This window comes from Canis lupus, chromosome 26, assembly GCF_048164855.1.
Source record: "Canis lupus baileyi chromosome 26, mCanLup2.hap1, whole genome shotgun sequence".
NCBI classification, from domain to species: domain Eukaryota; kingdom Metazoa; phylum Chordata; class Mammalia; order Carnivora; family Canidae; genus Canis; species Canis lupus.
Window position 1 is genome coordinate 35,401,979 of NC_132863.1, and position 16,519 is coordinate 35,418,497.

Consider the following 16,519-nt stretch of genomic DNA (forward strand, 5'->3'; position numbering starts at 1 on the left):
GGGAATAAAATATTAAATACATCTCTTCCAGATTTCTCATTCTTAAAAGCACAAGTGAATCCCAATACTTCTCACAGTAGTAACAAGCCATACAAAGGCACTGCCATCTGCAGGCCATAGGGATGGAATGCTTTGCAATAGTTATTAAGAATGAAGTTTCAAACCACAAGGCACTCTTTTTCATCACACCTCTAAAACTTCACCAAAGGACTTAGCTTTTGAGCACTGGCAGACTGAAGCTCCATTTGCTGAAGTTCTGAAATGGACTTGAGTAAAAAATTCTCATTTCTTTTCTAAACAGGACCGATGCTGAGAAATGTGAAGAAAATCATCCTAGCCTTATTTGTAAGTTCTACATTTTGCTCTTACCAAAGTAACCCCAAGGAATGTGGATTTTTTTTTTTAAACTGTTGAGAAAACAACACCTGAATGGCCTAAAAGCACACTTCTCTGAGTTTCCTTTCAATGGATTAAAGTAAATCTGCTCTCTCACACAGAAAAACAGTTTATGAACAGGCCATACAAATAGAACAGACTGTTTACAGAAATAAGTTAATCTGTCAATGCCTCCCTTTCTTTGAAAGATCTAATTAGCTTTATTCAACAATTCACCAATTGACAGCATCTGATCTAGCAAGTACAAAGGAGCTCCTAAATCCTTCTTTAAATGCGTGTTCATTGGCATGTGACATTGAACAACCTGCACCTAGAAAAATTCCTTCCACTGGGCCTTGAAATATGGTTTCTCCAGCACATTCTACATGGAAAGCTAGTTTCTATGTTTTAGGTTAAAAGATCGTATCAGAGGTTTCAAAGAGTATCTGGAGAGTGACAGATGAGCTAAAAGAAAGGCAAAGAAAGTAGAGTATAGGAAGAAATAGATGTTAAACGGCCAAGAGATCCCCATTACTCACAATGCAAAGAGCTTGGGCTTTACTGGTTGGAAAAAGACAACATGAAAGTTAGTTTTCACACCCAGACTGACTCATACAAACATTAAATCTGGAGTTGTCAAAAACCAAAACTGCTCCATCGTCATTATGCAGAAACTGTCAGGTGGTTACCACACCCCGCAACGCTACAAAAACACTGAGGAGGCACACCGGGTGCACTTGAGCTGAAGTTCCTGCGGTTCCCTGGGACTACGGATTGTAAATCAACAATGAGAACGGCTTACAACGAAGAAAGCCTTATAATATTAATTACCATCCCCGAAGATCCTGGGGCATTTCATGGAACCCGCTATGCCTCCGGGAAAAATTCTGTGCACAGAGCGAAAGCCAGGACCACAATTAACCCCATACTCCTTAGGGCAGCGTTTCCCAAAGCGTGGAACGCAGAATAATTTCAGGAGGAACAAGGACGCACTGTTTATTTTAATAGACAGGTATTTATTTTGTTTATGAGCATTAGAAAAATAACTGGCTTTCCATTATACGGCTTGTGATTTACGTTTCCACCTTAAATTCATTTAAGAAGGAAGAAAAAGTCGGTTTAAAAGGAAAAAAAATTAACATTTGGTAAATAGCAGTACAGATGGTACACGGACAGAAAGGTGCAACGCGAGAGACTGAAATTTGGGAAACGCCGTCCTTAAAAAAAAATTAAAAAAAAAAAAAAAAAAAGCCCCCGGCGGGTTGTTGGGAGCGGAGAGTGCCCTGGGTCAGGAGACGGAAGAGCCAGCGGACTGGGGCGCCGGCGCTCATTTCCGCGGTAACCTCGGGCACAGTTTGTGGGCCCGGGGTCCGCGTTATAAAAGGAGTGCGGGTATCACCCAAGGAGACAAGGCGCCTCGAAGATGCTGTCAGGGGGCCGCGGGGCGGCGGCGGCGGCGGCGGCGGCGGCGGCGACGGGGCCCAGCGCTCGGTTCGCCGCGCGGCGCCCGGGAGAACGCCCGGAGTGGCGGGCCGGGCCGCCTGTGTCCGAGTTCGAATCCCGACCTGCGCCACCGACTCGCTGAGGACCCGCAGGCGAACGACTTCATCATTTCGAGAAACAGGCGCGGGGTGTGCAGGCCTACCCTACAGAGAAGCTCGGAGAACTACTGCCGGCGGTTCGCGCGCAGAGAGGCGGGCGCGGCGCGGCGCCGCCCGGACCCAAGCCCACCACGGGCCGCCCCGGCTGGCCCGGGCCTGGGCTTGACGGGAGCCAGAGGCCGCGCCCCGCACCGGGCATGCGCAGCTCCGCGCGCACCCGGAGAGGAGCCGAGGCCGCGGCCGCGACAGCGCGTCGAGCGGGCCCTCCCGCCTCAGCCTCCCGGTCCGGCCCGGGCCCCCTCAACCGCCTGCCGTGAGCCCCACGCCTCGGCGGACGGCCACCGCTTCCCGGCACTCACCGCTACCAGCGCGGCGGGCTCCCGGCCGCTCCTTCGCCTCAGGCCCGCCCCTGCCGCCTCCACCTCAGCCCACCTGCCCGCCGTAGGACAAAGGCGCCACCAACCGACCGGCGCGGGCACGAGGCAATGGCGGCCGGGGCGGAGAGTGGGGGCAGAGGGCGCGCACGCAGCGGCAGGCGCGGCAGTGTCGCAAGAGCGCGCGGGTTTATGGCAGGGCTGAGTTGGGCGTCGATCTCCTTGGCAACGAGAGGGGGAAGTGGCTCCCCGGCGGCGGTTGGGAACGCTAGGGGTTGCCTAGTAACGGCGTCCCCGGCTAAGGCTGGGTCCACGCTCCGTCCCTTCCGTCCGCCACGAAAGGCTTCGCCTTTCTTCTAATTTTTGGAGCTCTTTCCATTCTAACTGTGGAGATAGGTCACTGAAATCCTAAAATGCTTTGATTTAGTTTTTCATAAAGCGAAACAGAAAACAATGTGGATGTGTGTGTTGGAGAATAGTGTATACACATTCCTGTAAATTCCGGATCCCAAGGAACAAAGAGAGCAGAGAGGTAGAGAAAACGTTTTATTTAAATTTACATCTAAATAGGCTGTGTACCCTACTCGTTTCGCAGACAAGGGGCAAAAGGCTTCTGGTGATCCAGTTACAGGTTCTTTTGGAATTATTTCTTCCTGCAATATTTATTCAATGTCAAAAATAAATTTCCTGTGAAGCATGTAAAATGCTGTATTGTTCATTTAATCCCTAGAATAATTTATCAGAGGGAGTGGAATTTGCTCACACAATTGTAAATACACTTTATTAATCGCAGCTATTGCTCTATGAATCAGGTAGGGTTTTTTGTTAGCCAGGATATGCCTCAGACCCCATGGGGGGGTCTACGGGGGGGTGGGGGTCTAGTTATTCTCCTGGTGAATAGTGCATGCCAAGTAAAAATAGTGGCTGCGGAGTTGGAACGGCTATGGGAACTCAGATTTCTTTGATAACCACTCATTTTTTGCCCCCTTCACTCATTTGCTCACCGAATGTTTATTATATACCTACTAGGTGGCCCCATGATTTATTAGACACCAACTTTCCAAGCACCGTCAGGAGCAAATGCAAACCCATCTCTGCTATCTTGGAGATTACTGCCTAGCAGAGAGAGAGGAATTAGGTGAATAATCACACTTGAGTGTATAGTTACAAACAGTAAGTACTTGAAGAAAAGAAACAGGGACACACCGTATTGTCTAGTTTGTCTCACCTGTGATGAGCGCAGGGTGTGCCTGATGCCTATGGACAAATGGTCTTCGGGTACTTAAAAATTCATAATTCATCATGGCACCCAGGAAAATGGAAGCTGAGTGGTTTTTCCCACCTTTGCTGAGAGCTCCTGGAGCCAGATAGGGGCATATACACCCAGGGTTTTGTTTTGTTTTGTTTTTCTTTACTTTTCCCCAGGTCGTTCACTCACTGTAGGTGAGAAGTCTCAGGATTTTGTGGATTTGCCTGCTTTCCTGGTATCCTTTTCTGGGCACGTGACACCCTTGACACAGTTCAGAATCTTCTGTTTCTTTCCTCGATTGCTCCTTTTTGATGTTTATGCCATAAAGTATGATTTTTCATTGTTTGGCTGAATTGATTAATTCCTTTAATTTTCTGGTATCTCTAATTATTACTATTTTTCTGGTTAGATATACAGAGACAGAGATTTTTGTGGCCCAACTTCATCTTCCTATCTTTTCTCACCCAGAAAATTTCACATTATATTAGTTATTATTCACATCCATCCATGAGATAGGTGCTATATAATTTGAACTTCAAAAATTCCTAAACATTTCAAACGTACATTAAAAGTACATTAAAAAAATATGATACATACCCTTCTACTCACTGCTAAGACTCTCTTCCCATTTCCTTGCTCTCCCTTCCCAAATAATCACTCTCCTGAAATACATTCCGACATATATTTTGTACTTTTATTATAAAGGTGTATCTGTATATCAATATATCTTCAATCTGTATATTATTGTTTAATGTGTTTAGATATATTTTATGTATCCTTTCCCAACTTTTATCTTTTTAATTCTGTTAGGTTTTCTAAATTTAACTGTGCTGAGACCTATAACTAGTTTTGTGGCCCGTGGATCAGCAAGGAGCATCAGTAACAGCTGAGAACTTGTTAGAAATGCAGAATTTCAGCCCTACCCAAGACCCATTGAATCAGAAAACTTCAAGGGTAGGACCCAGGGGCGCCTGAGTGGCTCAGTGGTTGAGTGTCTCAGTGGTTGAGATCATGCCTCAGAGCATGATCCTGGGATCCAGGATCCTGGGATCCAGGATCGAGTTCCACATCAGGCTCCTTGCAGGGAGCCTGCTTCTCCCTCTGCCTATGTCTCTGCCTCTCTCTCCGTGTGTCTTTCATGAATAAATAAATAAAATCTTTAAAAAAAAAGAGTAAGGACCCAGCCATTTGCCCTTTCCCAAGCCCTCCTTGGTGATTCTGATACATCCTAAAGTCTGAGAACTACTGCTCTAATATATACATTTTATTTGCTATATAGTATTTTATTGTATGAATCAGCCATAGTTTGTGTATCTGTACTAAGAAACAGATTTTCCTTCTACTACAAAGTGTACTACACTAGTACATACCCCCTTGGAATATGTGTGAGGATACACCCTTAGGAGTGGAACTGCTGACTTTGTAGTATATATTACATCTTGAACTTTAGGAGGTTTAGCCAGACTGCTCTCCAAAGAAGTATTAATGTATACTCCTGCCAGCAGTGTTCAAGTATCATTTCTAGATACCCTTATCAACTTTAGATACTTTCAGACTTTATTCATTCACTTATTTTTGCTTATGACTATAGATATGCAATGATCTCTTTGTTCTTTTAGTCTTAATTCTCCTGAATTTAGTGATGTTGAGCATATTTTCTTACAGGCTATCTAAGTTACTTCCTTTATGAGCCCCCTGTTGATATTTCTAGACCATTTCCATTGGGTTCATTTTTGTTTTCTTTATTGGTCCACAGGAGTTGTTTGCATATTCTGGATACCAATCTACTGTTAGGATTAGGTCTTCTCTGTCATTTTACTTTATTAATGGTGTCTTGTCATTCATAAGTTTTGCTGTTTAATGTAATCATATGTTTCAACATTTCCCCTTATGGTTTGTGGTGTTCTGGGTCTTGTAAAAGAATTCCTTCCCTTTCCTAATGTCATTTAGATAGTCTCCTTGGCAAATACTATTATTATGTCAGTTTTCCGGGTGAGCCAGTTGAGGCACAGAGAGCTAATATAGCTTGCCTAAAGTCACAGAGCAGTAGAGGTGAACAACTTGGGCTCTTGACCTCCAAGTTGCACTGCATTCCATGGTTTAGGAACTTCTTGCTGTCTTGCTCTGGTAATGTCTCATGAGAACACTTCTTAGCCTTTTCTGTAGACACAGAAAGTGTGCAGAGCTCAGATGTGCTGACAGTTAAGTGCAATTCTCATTTACTACATAATGAAGCACTATGGCTCTAGACTTCAGGATTTCTAAAAATATTTTTCAAATATTCAAATAATTTCAGATTTACAGAAAAGTCACAAAAAATAGTACAAAGAATTCCTGAATGTCCTTTGCCAAGATTCTCCAAATATTGAACATTTTACTTTGTTTGCTTTATAACTCTCTACATGAGTGTTATTTCCTCTGTGTTATTTCTATATCGTCTAATCCACAGGCCTAATTTGAATCTCACCAGTTGTTCCACTAATGTCCTTTAGAGCAAAAGAAACAATTTGTTTTTCTGGTCCAGGACCCAGTTTAGGGTTACATGTTGCCTTTAGTTTTCATCTCTTGGGCTTCCTTTGATCTGTGGCAGTTCTTTAGTCTGTCTTTGTCCTTCATAACCTTGACATTTCTGAAGAGTACAGGCCACTTATTTTGTAGAACAGCCCTCATTGGGACTTGTCTGATGTTTCTCCATTGTTAGATCCACGTTCTACACTTCTGGCAGGAATACACAGAAGTGGTGATGCTGTGATGCTCTGTCCTTTTCAGCCAGCAATTGTCCTTTAACGAGAAACCTCTGCAATATTATGTGCATACATACATTATTATGTGCAGGTGAAATGATTAATATCTCTTCTTTCTAATTCCCAAAGGATTCACATGACCCAACAGAGGCCAAGAAATTCTTCATTCCTACATGCTGGTGTTGGAGGGAGTCCTTGCCAATAGGTGACAAGGGAGGAAAGAGGCACAGAGAGTGGGGTGATTGCCAGCCTGCCCGGGACCTGCCAGTATGGCCCTGGGCATCTACCTGGTGTGCCATGTACACAGAACTCCGACACTTCAACCTTCTTAGCTTAAACCTAATCAGGGAATTTACCATTTACAAGACCTGAGTGGATCAGAACATAGGCTATAGAATCAGACTAGCCTACATTCACAACTCTGCTCTACTACTTCCTAGCTGGGCAGACTTGGGCATGTTCTTTAACCTCCATGACTCCTTTTCTTCATTTGTAAAATGGGAATAGGAATAGTATGCGCCTCATAAGGTCAACATGAAGCAAGTTAAATGAGGTAATACTTATCATGCATAACGCTCTTAGAATCGCGTCTGGCTTATCGTGTAGGATATCCTGATGTATTATGACCCCATGGTTTATGTCTTTCTATAGATTTGTTTGTGCTCACAGTTTGCTAGATATCCCTAGAAAACAGAGGCTCTTAGGTTTTCATGGGCTACTCTGTTCACAAATGGAATAAATTGAATAAATATTGCAGGGGAGTGGTCAATAAATCCTTGTTCCCCAGGACATTGGAGTGGGGGTGGAGGGGACTTTGTTGTGATATTAAGTTCCTGGTGAACCCCAACTGAATTAATAGCTCCTCAGAGTAACATTCTGCCAACAAAGTGGATCAGATTGGGATGGCCCCCACTTGGCAAGTTCTGTTGTATGTTGAAAGGAGCAGCTCAGGGAACTGCAGAATAGCCACCCTATGATCCCTCCCAGCCATCAGGGAGACCAGCCTCTATAACACACCCATCGATGTCAGTATAGCTTTGTACAACTGTGGAAGTCAGAGTAGTGACTTCCTGGAGATATCCATATCCTAATCCCTGGAACCAGTGAATATATCCCCTTACAAGGCAATGGGGGCTTTTGCAAATGTAGGTTAAGGATCTTGAGATGGGGAGATGATCCTGGATTATCCAGGTGGGCCCAATGTAATGTAATCACAAAGGTCCTTAGTAAAAGGGTCAGTCAGAGAAGGAGATGTGGTGATGGAAGCAGAGATTGACAGTAGGATGAGGGGTAGAGAGGAAAGTGGTAGTTAGTGGAAGAAGTTACTATACTCCTGGCTTTGAAGGTGGAGGATGGGGCCATGAGCCAAGGAACACAGGAGGCCTCTAGAAGCTGGAAAAGGTGGGAAAACAGATTTCCTCCAAAGGCTCTAGAAGGAACACAGCTTTGTTGACTTATTTTTTCTTTTTTAAAATATTTTTATTTATTTTTTCATGATAGACATAGAGAGAGAGAGGCAGAGACATAGGCAGAGGGAGAAGCAGGCTCTATGCACCGGGAGCCCAACGTGGGATTTGATCCTGGGTCTCCAGGATCACGCCCTGGGCCAAAGGCAGGCGCCAAACCACTGCGCCACCCAGGGATCCCTACTTTTCTCCTTTTAATAATACCGATTTTGATGTATGATGCCAATTAGATTCCCTCTTTCTCCAAGCCATTTCAACACCAAATAACCCCCAAATCATTTTTGTATCTCTTCTTTATCATATAATAGTCTCTTTTATAAGAGGATTAAATTTAGTGTTCTCATTAATTTCATACCATTTCCTATTTTTTTTTTAAGTTTATTTTTTTTTTAGAAAATAAAAACCCAATGTGGGGCTTGAACTCATGACCCTGAGATTAAGAGTTACATGCTCCTCTGACCGAGGCGGCTAGGTGCTCTACTTTTTATTGATTCTATAATATCTTTTCCTTTTTGGGGTCAATTCACATTGTTTCAATTATTATTCTAGATGGCACATATTTAGTTGTTTTATTTCCAGAGCCATGTGAAATATATTTATGAAAATGTTTAAAAAATAATTATCTTTGATGCTGGTAAGTAAATATTGTTTGTGCTACTCAGATCACCAGGGCAATCTGACTAATGCCTCCCTTCACTTGAAATTCTTAAAGGATACATCTCCAAATTTGCCTACATATGTTGGGAGTACAGAAATAGAATATAAGTATAATAATCATAAAAATGGTTAAGGATGATATCAGAGAGTAGGGACAGGTCAGCCAAGTCTTGGGCCACTGTTTCCTGGTGATTCTGATTCAGTGAGTCTGGAGTAGAACTTCAGAATATTTAAAAAACAACAACTCTCATCCCAGGTTTACAGACCCCTAAGCTTGGTGATTACAGAGATAACATACCTCAAAGTCATTTACCATGTTTCAGAATCTCTCATAAATTACCCAAACTGGGGATCCCTGGGTGGCGCAGCGGTTTGGCGCCTGCCTTTGGCCCAGGGTGCGATCCTGGAGGCCCGGGATCGAATCCCACATCGGGCTCCCGGTGCATGGAGCCTGCTTCTCCCTCTGCCTGTGTCTCTGCCTCTCTCTCTCTCTCTCTCTCTCGAATAAATAAATAAAATATTTAAAAAAAATAAATTACCCAAACTGAGAATGTTAAATCTCAGGACACTTTTGACTCAGGGTGTGACCCTGGGGTCCCCAGATCAAGTCTCACATCGGCCTTCCTGCATGGAGCCTGCTTCTCCCTCTGCCTGTGTCTCTGCCTCTCTCCCTCTCTATGTTTCTCATGAATAAATAAATAAAATCTTTAAAAAAAAAAGAATGTTAAATTTCTTTTATGAGGGTTGGAACTGGATAACTGGCCAAGTCAGTAGAGACAGAATCTGAAGGACGAATGTTTCAAATTCAAAACTTAGTGATGTAAAGCAAGCATTTTATTCTTGTTCATTGTTTCTGGGAACCAGGAATTTGGAAGGGCTTGGTTGGGCAGTTCTGGCTCCCTCTTCATCAGACAGTGGCTGCCTCTGGAATAGCAGGGGGCTGGAGCAGCTGGAGGCTGGCTGGACATCCTTCTCTCTTCACATGACTTCTCTGCATGGGCTAGTCTGGGCTTCCTTACAATACGGTGGCTTCAGAGCAGTTACGCTGCTTCATGGAGTATGGAGTTCAGGGCCCTGGGAAAGCAGCCGAAAGAATCAGGCCAGACCTGTATTCCCTTTTCTGACATAGCCATGGAAGTCATATGCCTCACGAGGCTGGCCAGATTCAAGGCCCCCTCTCAATGGGAGGAATAGCAAGGGCTCACTGTGAGCAGAGCTTGTGGATGGGAGACAAAGCTGTGGCCACCTTTGGGGAATACAGTCTGCCATGGAGCTATCCCTCGTTCCCATATCCAGTGCACCAGATCCATCCCTCTAATGTTTCTCAAATTGGTCCCTCCTGACCAACCACCTAGTCCAAGCTATCATCACCCCTAGCTTGCACTACTTTGCTTGTCTCCAAACTAGGCTCCTTGCTTTCACCTTTTCTTCTCTCCAGTTCTTTTTCTTCTATAGCTAGAATATTTTTATATAACGGATCTGGTTGTCTCTCCCCATGGTTCTTGGGATAATGATAAAGCCACCCTGCCTTCAAGGCCGTGCAAGATCTGGAATTTTGCCATCCAGATGTATATTTTGCCAAGGTCCCCCTTGCTTTCCAACATGCAGCCCCATTGGTGTCGTTTCAGGCCCTACATTCACCACATTATTTCCACCTCAGGGTTTTTGTACCTCCCATTCCCTCTGCTTAAATACTTTACTAACCTTTTTCCTACATCTCCATCCTCCCTTCTCTGTCACCTCTTTAATTCATTCCTATTCATCCTTAAGATTGCAAAAATTAATAAAGGGAAACCTCAGCTATTGTGGAGTTGGGAAGCACTGAAGGGGAAGTACTCACCCACAAACTTTCCTATGCAGCTTGTTTCACATTCCTGGGCAGGAAGAAGTTCACTTGGCTACCCCAGCAGGAGGAAGGAAGATTTTCTCTTCACCCAGCAACATCCTAGCCCATGAGAAACTTCACAACTCATTCAATGAGGAGCCATCACCACCCTGAGCTTTCTTTCAAGGGATTTTTGTTCAGAGCAGCCCCTTCCAATGTCCTCCTTTTTCTTCATACAGCAATGTTACTCTGCTTTGGGCTCCAGAATTGCCTGTGGTTTGCCATAGCTTGCATGTCTCAGATTGCAATTCCTCTGTGATTCCCAAATAAACTCATTTGGCTAGTAAAATAACTGGATGTTTTATGTTTAAGGTTAACAAGATTTTCCTTAAATCTGACTCTTTGTCCCTACTCAGAGTGGAAAGACAGTATAGCATGGTAGCTAGGAGCACAGACCATGGATTCAGACTACTTGGTTACAAATTCTAGCTCTACCATTTATTCACAGTGTGATTTCGGGCTTGTCATCTAACCTCTCTGTGCCTCAATTTTCTTCTCTGTAAAACAGTAAGAGGACCTCTGAAAGGATTATTGTGAATGTTGCTGAGTTAACATCTGTAAAACACTTAGAACACTTTGTGCCTACCATGTACTGCACAGTAAGCATTAGCAAGCTGGTAGTGGTTTGTCATCCTGATGCACGGCTCTTGTAGGAATATGCACTTCTGTCTTGAAATTACTCTTCCAATCAGAGGTCAGTGAATAGGATATGAGGGGAATCTTGGGGGTATCTCTTAATCTGTGGCTTTGGACTCATAGCTGAGGATAAAGGGGTCCTAAATATTAAGCAGGAGGCTTTAACCCAGGGTTCATGAACTTGGATGGGAAGAACCTACCTCCTTATTCTCACTTACCTCTAACCGAAATGAAGCATTTCCTTCCATTATGAGTGTAAGCAACAAATGGTGGTATTAGTAGAGCCTGTTAAATTGTCTCCAATAGAAATCACAGATATTTCCTATCACATTACAGTTATTGCAGATGTCTTGAATTATCATTTGCACTCATCACTACTTTGAAATTATGGAAATCTTAGACTTGCCACTAGATCTTATTATGTAATCCATTAACGAAGAAGCACATACAGCGCTATGGTGCACATTTGTCTTTTTAACATTTTGATGACTGTATTTCAATATAATTGGTTTTCTTTGTATCTCCATTAATCATATTTTATGCATTCACAAATGTTTTCCTAAGAAGGGTCTAAAGACCTCTCCATATGTTCAGGGGACTCCACAAGACACGCACACGCACACACACACACACACCATACACATTCACACTCACACACAAGAATCCTGCTCTAAAGAAAGTAGTTAATGCCTGGGATGAGAAACTCTCCTTAGGGCATACTAAGAGGTGAATGCTTTCTTTGAGTCAGTCACTCTCCGAGGAATATACATATATATACATAAATGCAGGTAAATATATATTATATATATTATATATATACGTATATATATACACTCTTACTTAATCCAACACCCTAAGAGGTAGACATTATTACTGTCAACATTATATAGGCAAGAAAATTGAAACTCAGAGAGGTTGGATAAATTACCTAAGGTCACAGAGCAGTATTCTAGTGGTAGAGTTTGTGCTTTTAGTGCCAGTATCCTGCTTCCATAGAAATCTAGTCCTTCCACTGTCCTGCAAAGTAATTATCCCATTCCTCCACTTTGCAGATGTGGAAACTGAATCTCAAAAAGTGTAAGTTATTTTTCCCACAGCTAAGCAACAGAGTCAGGATTCAAACCCACGTCTGCCAGGCTCCAGAGCCCACGTGTCCCATTGTGCCCTGCAGAGTTAATTAAAGGTGCTGTGGAAATGCAGCTTTGGAGAGCTGATGGTTTATCGGATATATGACTCAGGAGGACCTTTTCATGCCATCCGTCAGGATTAGACGGTTTGGAAAGAAATGACTGCTTTTACTGCTCTTACTGTGGGGTTACAGAGCAGTGCGGGGCGCATCTTCGTGGATGTGAAATACACACTGGCATTTGGGAAACTCCATTAGCCACTATTGTCTAGAGAGAGAGTTAAAGGGGAAGCAGAAGATGTAAGAATACACAAGTAGGAAGTTCTGTATCGGGCTTACACTGAAACGGAAAGCACTATTATTTTGAAACCATTAAAGATGAAGTTGGTAAGGATCAAAGTGGTCTTGTGACCTGTAAATCTAATGAAGTGAAAATGAGGTAATGGTATGTTTTATAACCATTGAGGGTCTGAGAAGCTGGAAATTATCTCAGCATGAATAGTATAAGGGAACAGGGAACAATGGAAGCCATCTAGAAAAGGATCTTTATTCAGCTTTATTTATAGCAGGTATTCGTCTTGTCTTTCAACATGGGGACTGCAAAGGAGCTTGTTTTACCTTGCTGGATGTATGAAAATACATACATAGCATAGTCACAGTCCCTGCTGCTTCCTGCCATAGAACCCAGCATGTACAAAGGAAGGAAAGGTGGAGGGTGCCGCGAAGGGGGTCCCGACTAGCTGGCGCTGGGAGATGGGGTAGCAGGCAAGGGGGGTTGGAGAAGAAAAGAAGAGTCTTCTCATAGTTGCCCAACCCCTATTCTCTAGACCTGAGCTGTCTGACTAGCTGTGTGTGACTATTCACATTTATTAGGAGTAAATGAAAGAAAAAAGTCCACTTCCTTGGTTGCACTAACCATATTCCAAGTGCTTAATTGGCACATGTAGTTTCGCTAGTGGTTCTCACGTTGGATGCAGATATAGTGTTTCCATCATCACGGAAAGTTCTGTTGGAGAGCATTGATAAATACTCAATTCCTTCTCTAAGTCTAGGGGTATTCAAATTCCAGAACAAGTGGAACCTGATGACTGTGACATCTCTGGCCCATGGGAAGACAGAAGATGAGAGTCTTCTGAAATGGCACATGAGTCCCACCTTCCTATGTGACCTTAGGTGAGCTACTTGTACTCTCTAGGATGCATTTTTCTTATATTTCTAGTAGTAATGATTTTTTTAAAAAGATTTTATTTATTTTTTCATGAAAGGGGCAAAGAGAGGCGGAGACATAGGCAGAGGGAGAAACAGGCTCCCTGCAGGGAGCCCGATGTGGGACTCGATCCCGGAACTCCAGGATCACGCCCTGTGCTGAAGGCAGACGCTCAGCTACTGAGCCACCCAGGAGTCCTTCTAATATTAATGATTAATATAATTTTCTACTGATTATTTTGAGGAAATGATATACTTAATTTAATCCTTGTAATAACCGTGTGAATTTTACAGAGAAGGAATCAGAGATTAGGAATCTACTCAAGGCCACAGTCAAGGGCAGAACCAGGTTTTTGACCCAGACCTCTGACTTCAGAGGTCACATTCCTATTCATCAAGCTATACCACCTCCATTGCTGGTTCCTCATCTGCAAACCAAGGAGTCTTAGTTGAAGTCTTGCAGAAACAGAAACTGAGACAAGGATTTGAGTGCAAGTAGTTAATTTGGAAGATGACCCAAGTGCAAGTAGTTAATTTGGAGTGGGGAAGTGAAACCAGGAGGGAAGGAAGCCATCGCAGGGTGGGTTCATATGCTGGTTACATCATGGACAACTGAGGATTAATCTTAATGGGGGAGATAGTGTAGAACACACACCTCTGAGTTATGCCACCTAAGGGAGGAGGGAACTGGGGTGTTCACTCACCAGCTCTTTGTCTGTCAATAGTAGAAGGCTGCTCCCAGGGACATTCCCCCAGGCACTTCTGTCCTGGACCCCTCAAGAGCTAAATATGTTCTTGTGGCCCAAAAAGGCCCTTCAGGAGAAGATCGCAGGTGCTTGAAGGAGGGATGGAAGAGTGAATATGGAGGGCATTAAAGTGTGGTACCAGCAAAATGTTACCTATGGGATTGTACTAAGTGCTCTTTTTGTTCTGACAAACTAATGGCTAGTGGTTCTTGGTATTAGGTATTTTACATCATAAAATTTAAAATTATAAAGATTAGCAGTCTTCCAGAGCATGGTTATGGGGAGAACCTGGAGGTACAATTAGACATCTGAGCTGATATTCAAGGTGTGTGACATAGTGAAGAGTTAATATTGAAACCACACAAAAAACTCTTAGTTAGGGCTGGGACTTGCCTGGTTCAAAACTATAACCCTACAATGTGTTATGTAGTGGTTGCTCGATGAATAATTGTTGCATGAATACATGGAAGAATTAAATTGATAGGGAAAAGATATTTGGTAAAACAATGGGCAAAGGATATCTACAGTTAGTTCATGAAAGAGGAAATCCAGATGGTTAATAAACATCTGATAGGATGCTTAATTTCACTAATAATTAAGAAAATATAAATTAAAGCCCATGGGCTCTTATCACCCATTAACTGTCAGATATTAAAATGAATGATAACATCTAGTGATAGAATGAAAAGACCTCTTCATATATGTGAATTTCCCAAGTGTTTTGTAAATACTGTTCTCATTCACAATATACATACCTACAAATTCCACTTCTAGAAATCTATTCTATAGAAATATAAGCACAAATGCCTAAGCATATGGGTACAAGTACATGTTGTCACAGTATGCTGCGCAGTGGTAAAACCTGGATGCTGCCTAGTCGTATGTCAACAGAAGAACAATTGAATCAGTTGTGACAAGCCCATATCATGGAATATTACAGAGTAATTAAAAAAGAAATGTCAGATCTGTGTCTGCTAACCTGGAATGATTTCCACAATAGAGATATTTAGAAAAAAAATAGATGTATACAGAAGTGGAAATAATACATATGATATGTTATGAAAAAACATAGAACAGGAAATCTAGGATATCCTCAGGAAAGAAAAATCTGAAGGTACATATGGACAAGGACAACAAGGTGATATGTACAAATAAAGTGTTCGTTTAATTTTGGAATGGGACCATGGCTAAATTTTTTATCTGTTTTAAAGTATCTGTTTCATACATATATCTTGAGCAGGAAAGGTTTGATTACTCACTGGGGTTTGGTTATATGGAAAGATGTAGAACTGTATCTTTTGATTCTGATTCCCAAATTTTATTTTATTTTCCCCATTAATCCATTGAGAAGAAGTTGCCCTGAGGTTTCCTCAGGGTTTGGGATTCCCTCTCTCTCTCTCTGTCTCTCTCTCTTTTTCTTAAAAAGATTTTATTTATCTATTTCAGAGAGAGACAGAGAGAGAGAGACTATGAGCAAGGAGGAAGGGCAGAGGGAGAAGCAGACTCCCCACCGAGTAAGGAGCCCAACACGGGCCTCAATCCCAGGACCCCAGGATCATGACCGAGCTAAAGGCAGACACTCAACCAACTGAGCCACCCAGGAACTCAGAGTTTGGCATTCTTAAGGCGCTCAGGCTTTTGACTTTTGAGGATATTTCTCCTATACTATTGGGCCAAGAAAGTATCTGCTTTCTTTAGTTCTGGGGCTCTGCTGTATGCCCAAAATTAGGAGGAGGAGGGGAAAGGAGAGAAAGGCTACCCTGCACAGAGAACTATAACTAGTGTTAATATTGTGATGGAACATTGCAGTACAAATGGATTACTTTGGCTGTTTAGCGTATGAGCACCCATCCTATTTGCTGGGAATGGTGGTGGGGCAGGACCCACCAGGGGCCAGGAAGGCACAGATAGTTATTCTTACCCCCTGGCAGCCAGAATATGGAGTGTAAACCAAGCATGGCGATTCTGATATTCCTTCCCAAGATGTTGAACCTGGAGGGAATGACGCTCACATTCAGAGTCACTTATTGAGGGGTGGCTCAGCGGTTTGGCGCCTGCCTTTGGCCCAGGACGTGATCCTGGAGTCCCGGGATTGAGTCCCACGTCAGGCTCCTGGCATGGAGCCTGTTTCTCCTTCCTCCTCTGTCTCTGCCTCTCTCTCTCCCTCTATCATAAATAAATAAATAAATAAATAAATAAATAAATAAATAAATAAATCTTAAAAAAATAAAACATGCCCTCCTTCAGCAGGATCTTTCTTTGAAAACAAAACAAAAACAAAAACAGAGTCACTTATTGATTATATTAGTTATCTACTGCTTTGTAAGAAATTACCCTAAAACTTAGAGATTTGAAATAACAAAACATTTAGGAGCCCATAAAACTGCAGTCAAGGTGTCAGCTAGGCTTCACTTAACTGAGGCTTAACTGGAGCTGGAGGGTCCATTCCTCTTA

The 16,519-nt window shown here is 42.9% G+C and overlaps 2 protein-coding genes across 7 annotated transcripts in view; one reads left to right on the forward strand and one right to left on the reverse strand.

The window, feature by feature from the left end:
* The window catches only part of NCOA5 (nuclear receptor coactivator 5), a 29,007-nt gene extending 26,514 nt beyond the window's left edge, over nucleotides 1-2,493 (reverse strand). For 2 of the 3 annotated variants that reach the window (XM_072801283.1, XM_072801286.1), the window contains exon 1: nucleotides 2,336-2,493. The gene's annotated coding sequence lies outside the window, so the exon portion shown is untranslated. The remainder of the gene's footprint in view (nucleotides 1-2,335) is intronic. The other variant, XM_072801285.1, reaches the window with a different exon arrangement.
* A 15-nt stretch (nucleotides 2,494-2,508) lies between these two features.
* Nucleotides 2,509-16,519, forward strand: part of CD40 (CD40 molecule) — a 30,127-nt gene continuing 16,116 nt past the window's right edge. The window contains exons 1-2 of one of the 4 annotated variants that reach the window (XM_072801291.1): nucleotides 2,509-2,882; nucleotides 13,161-13,286. The gene's annotated coding sequence lies outside the window, so the exon portion shown is untranslated. Of the gene's footprint in view, nucleotides 2,883-13,160; nucleotides 13,287-16,519 lie in introns of those variants that run through there. The other 3 variants (XM_072801292.1, XM_072801294.1, XM_072801297.1) reach the window with 3 other exon arrangements.